This window comes from Fukomys damarensis, unplaced genomic scaffold, assembly GCF_012274545.1.
Source record: "Fukomys damarensis isolate Sample0158 unplaced genomic scaffold, DMR_v1.0_HiC HiC_scaffold_30, whole genome shotgun sequence".
NCBI classification, from domain to species: domain Eukaryota; kingdom Metazoa; phylum Chordata; class Mammalia; order Rodentia; family Bathyergidae; genus Fukomys; species Fukomys damarensis.
Genome location: NW_022900942.1, coordinates 66,896,668 through 66,902,691, shown reverse-complemented (window position 1 = coordinate 66,902,691; position 6,024 = coordinate 66,896,668). Strand labels below are relative to the sequence as shown.

The window sequence follows — 6,024 nt, the reverse complement described above, 5'->3', positions numbered from 1 at the left end:
CCCACTCTAGCCACTCTAGATTAAGAAAAACTGAAGCCAGATATGACGGCACATACCTGCTGAGGCAGGAGGCTCTCCATGAGGAGGAGGCCAGCCTGGGCTACAGAGTGAGACCTTATCTCAGAAAACAAACAAACAAACAAACAAAAAAGAAAAGCTGAGAAAAGTCTAGAAGACACACCCCACAAGACATGGTGAAGGGAGTCCTCTGTGCTGACATGCAACGGCACTGGACAAAATTCAGACCCACATGAGCGTTAAACACCAGGGTCACCATACAAGTCATTTTCTCACTTCTGACACCACATGTATTTTTTTCCACACCAAAACTCTTCAGATACCAAGTGCCCTCTAATTCAACTGAATTCTGACACACTCCCAAGAATTAAAGTCAGACACCTGAGGTTTAAAGGTCTGTCCACAAGACTGCCTCACTTCAGCTGCTAGGCATGCGTGCCATACTGCTCAGCACCTGTGCTTCTAGGCAAACAGCCAGAAACCTCTGACACAGATTCAGTAATATGCAAAAGTGGCTCACAAAACTGAGGGACACACTTCATTCACATTTACTAGTTCATGTAAAGGATATAAAGGAACAAATGAAGAGCTACATGAAGAGGGTACACAGATGAGGACCAGAGGACAGCAGGAGCAGGAACTCCTTCCAGTGACATCACCATGCGACAGCCGCTCATGACCAGTATACTCGCCAACCAGAAGCACTGTGAAGCACACAGGGACACCATCTCATGACTGACTGAGGTCAATGTGCACCCCACACCTGCTCCCACACAGGGCTTGGGCAGAAAGTTCCAGTCATGTGGTTGGCTCCTCTGGCATGCAGCCCCTTCCTGAGGTTACTTGTTAGCATAAACTCAGGTGTGATCAGAAGAGGCCTACTGAGAGTAACAAGACACTCCCTGCTTATCCATGGAGGGTTACTTCCCAAGGTTCCAGTGGGTGCCTGAAACTGATTTCACTACACACACAGACCTTACAGTAGAGTTTAACGCATAAAGTACGCACAGTGAGAGAGCAACAATAATTTATAAAATAGAACAGTGCTGACAACAGACTAGTAAAAGTCACATGAATGTGATCGCAATCTCTCAAAATGCCTTACTGTAGTGCACCCTTTTCTTGTAAGGGCATGAGACACTACAACACTGAAGTGGTAAGATGAAGGGAGGCGGACGGTGCAGGCACTGTGACATGGTGGTAAGCCACTGCACAGGGGTTATCAGAACACTAGCACTTCAAATCCACAGCAGCAGAACTAATAACCGAGGAGGATGCTGCGTGACTAACAGACAGGTAGTGCACACAGCTGGGTATGTGTACGGACAAAGGGACATCGCATCCCAAGTGAGACAGACCAAGATTTCATCACTCATCAGAACTGCGCAATTTAAAACTCATAAATTGGTTATTTTTAGAACTCCCACTTGATTTTTGAGGACTGTGGTTCGGTACAGGTAACTTTAACAGCTAAAAGCAAAATTGCAAGTAAAAGGGGACTGGCCACTGTCTTCAGGAGACTCCAAGAATCCTAAAAGTTCTGGGCTAGGAATCAGGAACAAAGACTAAATCCTATATAATTTTTTATTATATCACCCCAGCAATTCTATGCCTATGAATATACCCACAAGAAAGGAAACATATACCCACACTAAGAGCTGTACATGAATATTCACCCGGCATTATACAGATTAACCAAAAAGTATTTATTTAAACATTCATCAACCTATGAGTGGATAAACAAAATGTGGCACAAGCTGAGTATCCCTTCTGTGATATACCTGGAGCCAGAAGTGTTTCAGATTTCAGGGTCGAAGACTTGAAAATATATGCATAAATTCCTCTGGATGGGCATTAATCCAAAATTCTCAAACTAGCACACACTGGAACATTATGAATTTGGTATTTTCAGATTAGGGGTGCTCAACCTGTATATCCAGAAAATAGAGAATTATTCATTATGGATGATCTCTGAAAATGTGCTAGGTGAAAGAAGTCAGTCACAAAAGATCACTCATAAGATTTCATTCATGAAATGTCCACAACCGGCAAAACAACAGCAACAGAAAGTACTTTAATGTGCAAGCAGAGACAGCTAAGAGGTAAGAGTTTTCCTCTGGAAAGATAATGAAAATGTCCTAAAAACTGATTGTTTTAGTGATGGCTGCAAACTCTGTTAATATCACTGAACTGTACATTTTAAAAGGATCAACTCAGCCAGGCACAGTGGTGCATAACTATAATCCCAGCCACTCAGGAGGCTGAAGGAAGAGAATCTAAAGTTACAGGTCAACTCTGTCTCAAAATTTAAAATAAAAAATAAAAGGGTTAATTTTATGGCTATATGAACTAAATTTCAATAAATGTGTTTTAGAAAAGCAGGTTCAAGTCTCTGTCATGTTAGAAATTCTTCCCTCAATCCTTTATCACTTTTTGCTGCCACCTCTTTCCATTCTTCCCTTCACCATTAAGATGTTTTTATTCTTCAAAATTAAAAAAAAATTCGTATTTGCTTTCTCTCCACTGATTTCCCATGAACTCCTCTGCTCAATGAAAACTGAGCCCGTTCCCTAATCATTCTAACAAAGTGCTACTACTTAGTTATCAAACTCACTAACTTCTTAGTCACCAAACCCAACAGACTCTTAATAATCCTTGTTTCACTGCACTACATAGAACACTTAAAATAGCATTTCCCAGGCCAGGTGTGGTAGCACCTAACTGTAACCCCAGCTACTCCAGAGGCTGCAGCAGGACTGCAACTTCAAGGCCAGTCAGGACAACTTAGCCAGATGCTGTCACAAAATATAAAGGATGACGATGTACCTCAGTAGTTACACATTTAACTGGCATGCAAGAGGCCTGGGGTTCAATTCCAGTACTAAAAATAAATTTAAATTTTCATTCAATAATCAAGGATTTCCTTTAATGTTTTTACTTTTTTCTGGAGAGTTGTGAAGTAGAGCTTCCCTTTACAATAACCTTACTTTGGCTTCTATGACATTTCTTCATGATTTCTCTACATCTCTGAACATTTAGGAGTTTCCTTTCCAGTTCTTTTTCCTCTACCTAGCTTCCTCTAGCTATTTGTTCTGGGGCGGGGGGTTCCGGGGATCGAACTCTGGTCTGGTCCTTGTGCTTGCAAGGCAGGTGGCAGAACCACCAAGCTAAATCCCTGGCCCTCTCTATTGTTCTCAAGACCTATTTACAGAACCATCAGCTAGTCAGTAAACGTTTCCTGTGTGATGTTTCAGAAACCAAAGGCTTCAGCTATCAGCTAAAACAGTCTGTTGACTTGCAGATCAACAGCTCCCTTTCATACCCCAAATTCACACATGCAACTCTGTAGCAGGTGATTCCATCAGGGGGAGTTCACAGATAATTCCTACTAGGTTCAAAACTCAGCAGGTGTGGTGGAATCCCAGTACTGGGGAGGGCGAGGCAGGAAGATCACAAGTTCAAAGCCAACTTAAATAATTTAGTGACTTAGCGAAACCCTGTCTCAAAATTAAAAATAGCCGGGGTGTGGTGGCACATGCCTGTAATCCAGCACTTGGGAGACTGGAGCAGGAGGATCACTGTGAATTCAAGACCAGCCTGGGCTACCTAGTGAGTTCCAGGTCAGTCTCATCTACATAGTGAGACCCTGTCTCAAAAAACAAAAAAAAATTAAAAATAAAGAGGAGACTGGGTTGTAGATCAGGGCAAAGGCCCTGGGTTCAACCACACACTGAGAAAAAAATAACATGTCCAAAGTTCAAAAAAATGTTCCTTTCCAATTTGCTGCCCTCCCTGAATTCCATCTCAGTATACTTCATCATTGTCTACTCAAGTACCCAAGCTGAGATCCAGGTCATCTAATCCTGTTATTTCTCCCCCCATTCCCCAAATCCAACTGTTGCTGAATCCTATAAACTGTACTCTATAAATACCTGTGCTGTTAACCTACTCCTCTGCATCGCAACTGACTCTTAAGAGTTATCACCCATCTCAAGTGTCAAAATCTCTTAACCAGGCTTTCTGCACCCAATCTTAAACAACCTCCATACTTCCTAAAATCTCTACTCTGCAATTCTAGAATGACTTTTCTGAAATGAAAACATTATCATGCTTCTTTCCTGAGTAATAGCTGTAAACCCTATTATCACCCATAGGAAAAAACACTAAAAGCCCTAGAGTGTCAGGAAGCATTTTTGAGGACCTATCTGCAGCCTTGTCTGTTACTTATTACAATGGCCACAGCTGTGGAAAACTTCCTACTCCTCCAAGTGTCCCATGCTGTCTTGTGCCACATGTCCGTTCAACTCTGCTTTGGTCTAAGTTCCTTTCCTCAATCTCTATCTCAATCGTGCTTAGTCCTTAAGCTTCAGGTAAAATAAAATATACAGTACCTAATACAGTGCCTGTTACAGACAGGGAGTTAAAAATGGGTTGAGCCAGTTTAGATCTCTCCTTTTCATCCTGTCTCAGTGCCCACTACTTGCTTATAAGAAAAGCTGAAATTTCTCTGATGGTGTACAAGACCACCTCTATCCAGAATTTGGCCCCTGCCTACCTTCCCAGTTTGGTGTCTCCCCACCTTCTTATCTTCTAACTAGATATACCCCTTGCAGATCCTGCAATACAGTTTGCGATGCTTTTGCCAACACTGTTCCTTCTACCCAAATGCCGATGGTTTCTGTGCCTGTCCAGTAGTTTCCATCACCTTCTATTTAAAGGTTTTCTTAATTACTGCCCCCTCCACCATCTCATCTTTGCTTTCTAGCTCCTCTGTACACCCATGCTTTCTCCCATCAAGGCACTCTTAAAAACATACTGTACTTGTGGGCTGGGGTGTGCTCACTGGTAGGGCTCTCCTAGCATGTCTGTGGCCCTGGTTTCCAACACTAGCCCTGGGGCTGCTGAGGGGGGCATGCACCTGGTACTTGTTCACTGTTCAAGCAAGAGATTAAGCCTGACCACCTGGAGGCAGTGTGGACTTACCCATCTTCAGGTCCTTCCACCTGACACAGTAATTCCTGCATTATACATAATTTGCATTTTCCTTGTTCCTTCTTACATACACAAGCACCTATGAGAGATTTTCTTTTGACAAAGAAAAAGTTACTTTCAGGTAACTTTAGGGACCTAATCTCTCTCTCTGCAAATATAAGTACAAGCTAAGGTTAATGTGCCCTTTCTTGTACCACATCTAAATTGAGGAGAAAACATTCGCTATAGATCTGTAAGAAACATTTTGAAGAGATGGCGAATTAAGTTCTCTTATGTAGTTCCTAGATACTTTTTTAAAAATAAAAATTCTTACCCTTAGTGACTTAAACTAGCCTATCCCCTTGGACCTTGGCACACTCTGAAAGAAAACGGGAACTAACCTACTGACTTTCTTCCTACCCGACTACTGCCAGTACAGCCTACTTTCAGGAAACTTCCCAGAAAGGAATTATCGACAAATCACGTACACAGTTCCCAAGAGGGACAAGGCTACATTTCTCACTCGCAGTGTCATTTCTTCTTTGAGAAGGTCTGTCTCCCCGAACATCAAACCAGAGGGCTTCTTATCAACACTTGAATGTTTTGTGAATAACTGCCAAAGATGATGAATACTGCGTGCAGCATTCAAACCCGTCCACTCCCTCCAAGAACCCCGTGAAAGCGTACCCAAGGGGCTCAACAGTGCCCCAACCCCAAGTATTCCCCCTCCAACTGAAATTTCAGCGATGTGCAGAACTACAAGAGCTACCCGGCCTCGGGGCAAACGTTGCACGCTGGGAGGGCCGCTGGGCACTGCTGAATCCCAGAACCTGAGCCCGCAGCGGCAGAACCGGAAGACCGAGGGGCTGCAAAACCTGTTTCACCGGGTCAAACTGGAAAGAAGGAAAGGACAACGGGCTGACCTCAATTAAGGGCCTCGCGGCACAAACATCCTTAGGAACGGCCGGGAAAGGGAACGGGGACTCCAGGCCGGCCCGTCCACCCCGCTGGACCCCGAGTCGGGCCCGCGCCCCG

General features: G+C 43.6%; 1 protein-coding gene across 1 annotated transcript in view; it reads right to left on the bottom strand.

Moving 5' to 3' along the window:
• Positions 1-1,946, bottom strand: part of Ralbp1 (ralA binding protein 1) — a 24,725-nt gene extending 22,779 nt beyond the window's left edge. The window contains exon 1 of the mRNA XM_019209686.1: positions 1,800-1,946. The gene's annotated coding sequence lies outside the window, so the exon portion shown is untranslated. The remainder of the gene's footprint in view (positions 1-1,799) is intronic.
• Positions 1,947-6,024: the final 4,078 nt, after the last annotated feature.